Below are 12,466 nucleotides of genomic sequence, written 5' to 3'. Positions count from 1 at the left end.
CCTCTGCGGGCCGCTAGGCTTGTTCTGTCGGTGGTCGCAGTTCTGCCTACTTTGCAGGCGCGGGCAGCGGCACTGCCCCTCTGCAGGCCGCTGGGCCTGTTCTGCCGGTGGGTTGCAGGCCCGCCTACCTTGCAGGCGTGGTTGGCAGCTCTGCCCCTCCGCGGGCCACTGGGCCTTTTCCGTCGGTGGTCACAGTTCCGAGTTCCGCCTACCTTGCGGGCGCGGGGGGCTGGGGGGCAGCTCTGCCCCTCAGCAGGCCACTGGGCCTGTTCTGTGGGTGGTCACAGTTCCGTCTACCTTGCAGGCGCGGGGGGAGGGGGCGGCTCTCCTGCTTCCATCTTCAAAATCTCACCCAATTACCTATCTACACTGACTGTCTTTTGCTTCCACAGGCTCATGTGAATAACCTCACAGGCTGGCAAGGGAGTAAAATTCATTTGGTTGAGGACTGGGTGGACTGTAGTCTGTCCAGCTGATAGGGTGTCTACAGAGTGGGGAGCCTTTTCCACCACATGAAAGGCATATCTGGCAAGAGCTGGTGAACCCAGCATAGGCTGTTGTGCTCTGTGGGGCTCAAAGATATCAAAACAGTACTTGAAATTTGATGTCACAGAATACATCAAACATTTAAGAATTTGCCTGTTACTGGACTCCTCTTCTTCACACAGACATGGCAAAAAGTTACAAGGAACAAACACATGCACTAAACCTATTGCCAATGGATGATCATTCCACATCTTCCTGAACAGCCTCTAAATGATCTTCAAAGAGGTGATTACATCTATTTGAAGAGACTTTAGAGAAAAACTGCTCTGAAAACTGAGAGACTGATGTGACTCCATTTTTGAGAAATCAGCCTCTACCTCAGAGCAAAGTCTGTCCAAGAAAGGGGGCGTGGCCCTCGTCCTTGGAAAAACCCACAGAGCACTCCTAAGCACATACCCACCCTGCTGAGTTGTTTGTCTGCAAATAACAGAAGAGATCTGTGGCACCAGATGTCCCTGACTCAGTCAGGCTAGGTGAGGACCATAGCAACCCCCTAGCAACCACCAATCAGCATGAGACAGGGAAAATACCTGGGATGCTAGATGACCCTCCCAATAGTTTATGGTGGTTGATAACATATTGGGAAACCTTGTAGTTCAGCATGTACAACCCTCATGGCTTAAACCAATCAGTTCAAAGGAATCCCTCTCTTGTACTAACCAGTCACCCTTACCCAACTTGTTCCCACCAGTGAATGTGCTAATCATGTTTTAGAGTTGTTTTATGATTTTTCTGCGGTGTGTGATGATTTCCTAAGAGATGCTATGATGTATGTGAAGTTCATGCCTTCCCCAAAGAGTGTATAAAACTGCTGCAAACCCTGGGCTCAGGGCCTCTCAGCATCACCAGTTGCTGTGTGTTCAGAAGACAGAGATAGTTTGCAATAAATGCCTCTTTGCTGCTTACATCTATCTTGGTCTCTGGTGGTCTTTTGGAGGTCCCAAACTCGAGCATAACAAAACTTGTTAGAAATACTGTTGGCACCTTTAACAACAATGCAATAGTGAAGCTCCAGAGAGGCATTTTTTACATTCATGTTTCACAATTAAATAACAACTCGGAATTCCACACAACTGGCCTCCTACTCCAACAGAAGACCTTGAATTCAGGATACTCAGAGATCCTCTAGAAGCACCTGATCTTTGGAAGTAAACAGAAGACTTTGCAACAAGATGGCCTCAGTTAGTGAACAGCTTCTGCCCAAGGTATCAGAATAAGACTCCTGATAATTCTTCCTTTTTCATCTGCTTGCTAATAAAAGTTCTTCTAATTTTATAGATCTCTGGTTGTTACACACCGTGTGACCCTTTTCCTCTTTCCTACTTATTATAAAGGGTAGGTCAGAATATACTCATCCTAATACTTTTCTCAAATTTTCCATATATTAATCACTACCAACTTATCAACTGTTGGGTATCTCTTTCGTCACCAGACCCAAATTAAAAAGGTGTCTGAGTAATTCTAGTTGTATCAAAAGAAACCATAGGGAATTATAGCCAGATAAAGCTATTATTATATAATTATAACAAATAGAATAACCCCCTTGCACTTATATGGACAAGTTTCCAAAACAAAATAAAACAAAAACCCTGGGACTTTGCTAGTGTCCCTTTCTCTCAGGAAAAAAGTCAACTATGACAATCTGTTGATTCTAACAGAGGTAACTATAATTGAATTCAACAGCCTTCATAGGGCAATGAGCCAACTACTTGCCACCAAAAAGAGACTAATAAAGATTCCAAAATATAACACAGCTAATGTAAAGCCCCAGTACTGATCTTATATCATGAACAACTAGTTATTGCTCTGGTACTCCATAATAGTAGTACTATTAGATACTACTTTTCTTCCAGGATGCCTTGCCCCAAATCTGTTAGGCTGAGTATTATAATAGAAATACACACACACACACACACACACACACACACACACACTGTTGGTGAGGACATAGAGAACAGAAAACCCTTGTGCACTGTGGCTGGGAATGCTTAATAGTGAACCACTGTGGGAAACAGTATGGCAGGTTCTCAAAAAATTAAAAATAGAACTATCATATGATTTAGTAATCCCCATCCTGGTTTATGCAAAATAATAGAAGTAAATATCTCAAATAATATTAATACTCCTATGTTCATTTCAATGCCATTGATAATAAATGAATGAAGACTGTAGTTAATATAATATGGAATACTACTCCGCCTTTAAAAAGAAAATCCTGCAATATGTGACAACATTGATGAATCTCAAGGAAATTATGTTGAATGAAATAAGCCAGTCACAGGAAAACAAATATTGCATGATTCCATTTATGTGAGGTATCTAAAAAGGCCAAATTGTGGAATGTTGATCACCAAATGCTGTGGGGGTGCAGAATGAGGGGGTATTAATAAACAGGCATAAAATTCCAGTCAAGCAAGGTGAAGGATATAGAAACATTGCACCTATAGTCAGCAATAATCCATTGTACACTTAAAAAAGAGTAAATGTAATATTAAGTATTCTTTCTACAATAGGACATTTTACAAAGGATATCACCCCATTTTGACTTTCTCAGTTTTGATTTTTTTAAATAAACTTTTCACTTTAGAATAGCTTTAGAATTAAAAAACTTAACATAATAAGAAGGGTTCCCAATACTCTAATCCAATTTCCCATTATTAACATCTAACATAAGTATAGTACATTCATCAAATCAGTGACACAATATGGATATGTTCCTAGTTAGCTCATACCTAATTCAGACATGCTTAATTTCTTTTTTTCTATCCCAAGACCCCATCCAGAACACCACATTACATTGTCATATCTCCTTAGGTCTCTCTTGGCTGTGACAGTTTCTCATACACATATTGAACATACTATTCAGTAGTTTGGAGAATTTCCCACATTTCAGATTTATCTGATATTTTCTCATGATTAGACTGGTTTTGTAGGTTCTCGGAAGACTGTAGTGAGATACTACCATTGTCATTATATAAAATCAAGGACATGTAATACCAGAAAGACAAATCGGTGTTGATGTTAGCCTTGATTATATGGTAAAGATAGTATTTATCAAGCTTCTCTACTATAAAAGTATCCTTTTTTCCATTCCCATTCTATAATCTTGGGAAGGAATTTACTATGTACAGTCTGTACTTAACAAATGTGGAGTTACACTCTACCACCTGTGGGCAGAATATATGTGTAATTATTTGTAATCTTTTCTGTAGGGGTGTTTTGCCTGTTTTTCTTTCATTTATATATATTTTTAAATCATTTGTTAATATCAGTACAGATTCATGGATATTTTATACTTTGAATTACAATCCAGTGGTATTTCACTTACTTTGACCCCAGAGAGTTCTTGCAGTGGATCTATGTTTTCCTTTAATAGATCCTATCATTGTGCGTCCAGGTGCATATTGGTTTATTTATGCACTTCTGCGTAAGTAATTCTCAGCTTAGGACCATGGACAGCTCTAAGGGGGGCCTTTGTAATGATTTGTTTGAAGATTGCCATGAGACTTCCAACCGGGACAGGAGAAGCCCAACCACAGGTTTTCTGATTTCATGACATCCCATTATTTTAATTCGTCTCTCCTAGGAATAGAGATGTTTTGTGCCAGTCTGACAAAAATCATGTACTATTGCCACAGACACCAACCTGAAGATGACTGAAAGCTTGCTATCATGATGAAACTCCTATCCCACATTTATTGTTTGAAAATATTGTCATCTATATGAATAGGAAGAAGAACTGAATAAGATAGGCCACCTTTGAAGATGCAGATGGGAAATTTTCCAATTTCTGACCCTAACTTGGCAAAGTCCCAAGCTGCACTAGCTGCCAACCTCCAGAAAAGCCACCTCCAGTAGGCTTCTTCAGTTTTCAGTCATACTCACATATTCCTCTCTGCAAGTGGTGACTGTGTCAGACCCACATCTCTTGCACTATCGTTCCTTAGCTCATTAATTGGATATTTCTGAGAAGACAACAGCTGAGAATCCCTGTCCAAACAGATCCCCATCATGCTTATCATTAGCAATAACAACACCAGTGAGTGCCAAACATATTCGGGCTACAAAATAGAACATAGAATTGGACTCAGAATCCGCCCAGTGGAATCAGCATCAGAATTAAACGTGAAGACAGAAATATGAGGCCAAAATGAGAATGCTCTCTGCAGGGGAAAAGGAAATGTTCCTTGGTGGAACAGAGGTTTCTGGAGGTTGTGTCAAATTGAGAGTCACTTCTACATTGGAAAAAGTTTGCATGAGTTCCTTTTAAATATGTGCAGATAGGGTGAAGCTTATCAGTACTACCAAAAATGTAACACCATTCTGTTATCTATTTTACTTGCCTTGAGTTCAACAATAACAAGGGAGCAAAAGATGTCACTTACCAAAAGGCATGGCAGATGCGCTAAGAGTTTCTTATGTAGATTGCAGCCCAATAACATGGCTCAGTCCTCACTCTAAATCATGCCGCTGAATCCTTGACTCTTGTTCCTGCTGTGTTACATTTCAGCACTCAATTCCCCTCACTTTTGGAAATTTGGGGATAATTGTGACAGCAGGAGATCTGTCACATTCTAGCACTTTATTTTAAGGTATGTTTTACTCAGCTTTTTCGCTGCTGTGACTGAAAGACACAACCAGAACAATTATAGAGGAGGAAAGGTTTATTTAGGGGCTCAAGGTTTCAGAGGTCTCAGTCCATAAGTGGCTGGCTCCATTCCTCAGGGCTCAAGGTGAGGCAGAACATCATGGCAGAAGAGTGTGGCAAATGGAAAAAGCTCACATGATAATTAGGCAGCAGAGAGACTCCACTTGCCAGATACAAATATATACCCTAAAGTTACGCCCCCAATTCCCACCTCCTCTAGCCACACCCTACCAGTCAGTTACCACTCCCTTAATCCCCACCAGGGGATTAATTCACTGATTGGGTTAAGACACTCTCAACCCAACCATTTCTCCTCTGAACCTTCTTGCATTGTCTCACATATAACACGATAATTAATGTCATCTGGGAATTGTTCCCTATAGGAGCCTATAGAATATGCTTTGGCCAAAGGTTGGGAAGGGGCAGAGCATGCAGTTGTGACTGTGAGCATCTGAATCTCCACAGCTCCCCATACTCCTGAATTCCCTACATGGAGTCCTGAAATCCCTGCTCAATCTTGACTTATCCCAATTCTACTAACTGTCTCAATCTCTAGCCAGTTTTGAAATGAAGCTGCTACTCCCCTTTGGTAGATATGCCTACAGAAACATAAGACAATAAAATGAAGAAAATGTCCAGGTCAGGAAAAAAAAAACAAACCTATTTAATAAGCTTTAGACTGTACTGTACTTACACACAAAACAAACAAACAAACAAACAAAAACAAAAACAAAAAAACAAACCCTCCAAACAATTGTAATGTCATTACAATCTACTTACTATAAGACTTTTACAAGGCTAAAAGACACCATTTGGAAACAAAATAAATGTAACTAAGCTGACACTTCCATACATTATTTTCCTGTACCATGAAAGAAAATACAGTGAACAAACATACAGTGTTATTTTGGGTTATGGGGTTTCGAATACTTTAAACTTAGTCCAGCTAATCTTTATTTTTACATTTGATCATACACTTTACAATTTGTCCTAATTCTATTTAGTCTCTCAAACATCAGTATGAATTTCCATTGGGGGAGGGAAATTGGCTTCATTAATAGAAATAGAAAATAGGATTCCTCAATTTTTTGAAAAAAAATTAGCTAGTGAACCACAGTGCCTCAAGTATTGTAAAAATAGCTGTATGACTTAGAGCAAATCATTCCACCCTCCCTCAGCCCCAATGTTTCCATTTCACATTTACATTTTACATTTGAAATGGAACTAAGATTTTCCTCTATTCATATCTGACAAATTAGCTGAGAAAATCAAATAGTCAAGTGTGTGAAGGAACCTTGCACACTGGAAACAGCCCCAACACAGAGATCCAAGGTTATTTATAAAATACATCCACTTCTTATAGAGTTAGACTTTAAATTCTTTCTTCTCAACCTTTGTACTAATTATCTTACTCTACTTATATTTTTGCCACCCCTTTCAGTAGTTAAAAATATTCCAAAATAAGCCTGCTCTTTGCATTTGAAAAAATGCTAAACCCTGAGACACCCTTTACTTCTTTTGATATTTTCTTTTCTACCTTTATGCCCTTTAAAAAAAAACTTTTTAAATTATTTATTTTATTTTTTCCTTTTCATGGTGACTTTATTTTTTATTAGTTCTTTCAATTATACATGATAGTAGAATCCATTTTGATATTATACAAGCAGGGACTATATCTTATTCAAATTAGGACCCCAGTCTTGTGGATATACATGATGTTGAGATTCACTGTGGTATAATCATATATGTACCAAAGAAAATTAGGTTAAGTTCACTTCACTGTCTCTCCTTTTCCTATCCCACCTCTCTTCCCTTCATTCCCCTTTGTCTAATCCACTGAACTTCTGTTCTTCTCCACCCCCAGTTGCCCTACTGTGGGTTAGCTTCCACATATCAGTGAAAACATTCGGCCTTTGGTTTTTTGGAATTGGCTTATTTCACTTAGCATGATAGTCTCCAGATCCATCCATTCACTATCAAATGTCATAGAGTCATTCCTTTTAATACTCCATTGTGTATATGTACCAAATTTTCTTTATCCATTACTCTGTTGAAGGGCACCTAGTTTGGCTCCATAGCTTAGTTATTGAGAATGTTTCTGCTATAAACATTAATGTCACTATATCACTGTAGTATGCTGATTTTAAATCCTTTGGAAATATACTGAGGAGTAGGATAACTGGGTCAAATGGTGGTTCCATTCCTATTTTTTTTTGAAGACTCTCCATAATGTGTTTCAGAGTGCTTGTATCAATTTGCAGTCCCACCAGCAATATATGTTTGTACTGTTGTCCCCACATCCTCACCAACATTTATTGTTGCTTGTATTCTTGATAATTGCCATTCTGATTGGAGTGAGATGAAATCTTAGTATAGTTTTGATTTGCATTTCTCTAATTGCTAGAGATGTTGCACGTGTCTTCATATATATTGACCATTTGTATTTCTTCTTTTGATAAGTTGAGAAATGTCCAGTTCCTTTTCCCATTTATTGATTGGGTTTGGGGTTTTTGTTTTATTTTGTTTTGTTTTGCCTTTATACACTTATTATCTCTGTACTTCCTAGCTTGATGACCATAGCAGTACCATCTCCTTTCATTACCATCCTACACAGTCATTACAAAATTTATTGTGTCCTTGGATTTGAAAGCCATTCTTTTTATCACATCCAAACACTGATTTGATGTCCCTGCAGCCACTATAGACTATGCTCCTCCACCATGTCATGAGTGTAGACCTGACCTATAAAGCCCTTCTGAAAGGGCACCCTTCCATGCTGTTCACATCCTGTGTGTGGCACCATTGTGGAGAAGGAAACATTGTTTTGCCCACATTGAACTTAAAACTAAACATTTTGGAGTAATTCTGCAGGAGAAATAGGACGGCTGACTCAGCCAAGTTCAGCTATTACCAATTAGACTATTGAACAAGGGATAGGAACCATCAAGCTCAGGGGATGCTCAAATGCTTAATTAGGTCGCTAATGAGACCTGCTTAAAGGCTGGCTCTGAATGTCTGTATCGATGAAGGTACCATCCCAGCATGAAGACCAGAGAGCAGTTGCAAGACTTTCTCATTTCCAAATGTTAAGTTCTCTCTCCAAAATACTAGAATAAGTTGAAGTTTAAAACAAATCTTTACCATATTTCCGTCTCCATGTATTCATCTATAAAATGGAAACTTAGGGCTAATTCATTAGATTACATGTATAAAGAATCTGGAACAGTACCTGGAACTTTGGAAATCTTGTTTGTGGACTCTCTTCAGTAGTGCCAGTTTTGTTTTGTTTTAATATTCATTTTTTAGTTATAGGTGGACACGATATCTTTATTTTATATGTATGTGGTGCTGAGGATGCCTCACACACACTAGGCGAGCGAGCACTCTACCTCTGAGCCACAACCCCAGCCATTTGTTTTCTTTTTAAAGTCACAATTCCATCTTTCACGCCTAAATGTGAGATGAGAGCACTGAGAGTGAGATTAGTGAGAAAGGACTAATGAGAGAGGCAGCTGCCTAAGGTGGCTTTCCCAAGTGGAGGTGGGTTCCCATAGATCCGTGTGGCTACAGTTTAGCACAACTTTCAAAAGAAAACTCTGTCACAGAGCCCTCACAGCTGGTGTCTACCCTAATTTCCACCCAGCTTCTCTTTCTTTCTCCAGATGTAGGTTCCAGACACTCTGAGTGTCAGGTGTGTGACCTGAATTGCACTAGGGAGGAGCAATCCAAAGGCATATCAACATATGAGTGTCACTGAGGCAGCTGTAACCCTGTAGTGCAATAGTGGCATATGCAGGAAATCTACAGGGTGTGGATGCAGAGACTGCTGGGCAAGATCAGGTTTCTTCAGTAATATGCAGAAGTGGAGAAGATGTCTCTACTTATTCTACTTCCATCCTAATTATTTTTGCCAACTCAATCCTCCAGAGTAACTTCCTTCCATCCACCAAGAGTATGTGAACTCTTCATTGTGGCCGTAGTAACAGCAGCCAAGATATGGAGACAACCAAAAGGCCCTGTCAATGAACAAATGGATATGTTACCGTTGGTATATACATGATGGAATTCTACTCAGCCCTGCAAAAAGAAGGAAATTCTATCATTTGTAAAAACATGGATGAGGATTTTTGTGCTAAGTGAAATAAGATGGGTACAGAAAAACAAATGCTGTCTGAGTTCACTTATAAGTAGAGTCTAAAAATTCCAGACTCTTGGAAGTGAGTAGAGAGTAGAATAGTGGTTACCCAAGGCTGAGGTGGGGGTGTGGGTGGACGAGGAAAGTGTTGGCCAAAGGGTACAAAGATTAATTTAGACAGGAGGAGTAGATTCTGGTGTTCCACTGCACACACAGTGACGTGAGTTGATAATAGTACCTAACATACTTCAAAACTGATGAGAGAAATGATACATACATGAGGTGGTAGATGTGTGAATGAGTCAACAAACAAGATTTCCAAAGTTCCAGGTACTGTTCCAGATTCTTCATATGGTAGGTCCAGATTTGATTATTGCACAATGTATCCAGGCATTAAAACATCACATTGTTGTGCCCTGTTGTTATAAATGATTATCACTTCTCAATTAGAAATAAAATTAAATTGAAAAAATAATTTTTGAAAAAGAGGGAAAGGAAATTGACTGGTATTTGAGCTTCAGGCCAAAAGGTGATAAACTCTCCTCCTGAGAGCACAGCTGGGTAAAGGACAAGGTGTGACTAGAAAGACAAGATTTGACATAACCGTGTGATGAATATACCACCTATGACCAGGGGTAAACAGGTCCTGGCCTCTCTTTTGCAGGGACCTATCCCTCCTGCCATTACTTCTTACCCCTGTCTTCATTTTAAATAAATATCCCTTTAAAAAAAATGAGTAAGTGAAGGTTATCATAATTAATTGGAAGTATAAAGGCATGTGATTTATGTTTATCCAATTAAGTGAAGCATATCATCCTGGAAAAATCATTTTTAAAGTAATATTTCTATTTTCAGCTTTCAAAAGCACAGATAAATGTACAGGTAGGAGTAAACTGAAAGCAGGATAAAAACCTAAGTTTGAGAGCACTGAGACTGACAGCATGCAGACAGAGGGGACCTAGGGTGTTTGTGGATGGGATATCCCTTCCTCAAGTCCACCTCTGGGACTTATGCATCTCAAGCTCTAGACATTTGACTACAATTCTGGCAGATCAGTGCTGCCTAAACATCACTAAATACATGAGATCATTCTGAAAGAGCATGGTTTTATTCTGTAGCCTTAGAGATTGTATTCACACAACAGTGAATAAAATTTGAAAGTTACCTTTGAGATGACTGGCATTGTTCAGTATAGGTTTTTGTAAAAAGAACTTTTTTTCTGAAAATGTATTTGGATCTATATTTTATTCATTTCTATTTTTGAACATTGTTCCAAAAATATCTAAGGTCGCTTTCTTTGGAATTATCCATGTTATCTTTCTAAGTTAAAATGGAGCTTCTTGATAAGTGAAATCGGATCCTCAACTGTAGGTCCTTGAGCCTAATAGGAGAAATAAATACACAAATACTTAAAAGAAAAAAAAATGCAGTGGTCTATGGAATAGTAATCCCAGGGCTGTTGGGATTCAAACCAGGAAAAGATCTCATTTGTTTGAGGAGGTCAGTAAAAGGTTCATGGAGTAGCTTATATTCAGAACTGCTTTAAGTGAATTGGATCTGAACAGGTCAGGGAGTGCCATTCCAGACAGAGAGAACTGGGTGGTCAGAGTTGCAGAACTGGTACACATCGGGTGTGTCTGGGGAAAATCAGATAGTCCAGTTGGGCAGGAAGACAAAGTCCATCCAGAGAAATAGAGATTAGGCTGGTAGGGTCAGGTGAGTTCAGATGGACAGCGGGCTGACCAGTGTGGCATTCAATTTGATAAGATAGAAACTGAAGCTTGCTGACCTGGGGAGAGATCTGATTCTGACTGCCCTTCCTGAAAAGATTAGTCCCGAGGTGCTGAGTGAAACCCTGTGGAGAGACAAAGGCTGCCATTGCAGATGAGACTTTGAAAGGTTTGACCTCAAAGAGTGGAACTCAAAAGAAGCAAGGGTGCATAAGAATAATGCAATATCAAATTCACCCAACTTAGCAATATAAGGAATGTGAGAATCTAGGGAAAATGCAAGAGCAGAGAGTAGAAGACTAAATAACGGTGTGGAAAAAGATACCAGATGTGAATGTGCTTTGTAAACTATTATGTGTGATACAAATGCATGGCCAATAGCATCATTAACAGGCACTAGTGGATTTAAGAAATCAAGAGGGTTTCTTTCTTCTTCATGGAGAGGGTAATGTATGTTCAGTGTCAGGTGTTAGGAGAACACCACCAGGTGATATCCTTCAGGTAGATGAAAATGTGACACAGGTCTGGAGCCCCTGGGACTAGAAAAAGATTAGGATGTTGACTGCAGGGAGATAGAGGGTGGAATTAGGAAAACAGATTTCTGCTGGTCATGGTTCAGAAAAAGAAAAGATCCAGAAATGGTCTTTCCAGGTCTGTGCGCATTTAGGAATCAGGAAATGTGTAGAGAAAAAAAAAATCTCAAATAATCATGAGCAGTGGTTGGCAACCTTATTCTGTAAATGGCCAGAAGGTAAATATTTTTGGCTTTGCTATACTACAGCCATTCTCTCACAACTACTGTCTGCTGTTGTGGTGTGAAAGCACCTTAGATGTTCCATAAATGTGGCTATGTTCCACAAAAAGTTTACATACAGCAAGAGACAAAGGGATGAATTCAGCCTATAGGTCAGTTTCCCAACCCCTGCTTTAGAAGGCAGAAACCACAATAATAGAATGTTTAAAAAAAAAAGAATTTCCAAAAGAATGAAGGGATTTAAATTATGCAGTAGAAAGGTCAAAAAGAATAAGGACTGAGAAGAGACCATTAAATCTGATCATTAGTCACGCTCTGCACAGTGTTTCCCATAAAAGGAAAGAATCGATCATGGAAGTAAGGAGCATGGGGGACTTGTCTTATGAGAACCGTGGTGGGGAAGAAAGGGCAGAGGGTCCTGGGAACTAGAATTGGTGCAGCCAAAGAGGGTCACATCACATCTTTCAGGACCAGAAAGATGTAAGCACATGCATAGGTTTGAGAGAGAGAACAGAGGAGAGGAGAAAAGATGTAGCCAGAATCACTCCAAGTATTTATATTAAAATGGAAGTATATCACTGGATGAAACAGTAGGAAACATCAACAAAAGGATCATAACAGCCCCTACATGCCTCACTCCCTATGGCAATATT

Source organism: Marmota marmota, unplaced genomic scaffold (genome assembly GCF_001458135.2).
Source record: "Marmota marmota marmota unplaced genomic scaffold, marMar, whole genome shotgun sequence".
NCBI lineage: Eukaryota > Metazoa > Chordata > Mammalia > Rodentia > Sciuridae > Marmota > Marmota marmota.
This window is presented reverse-complemented; position numbering follows the sequence as displayed.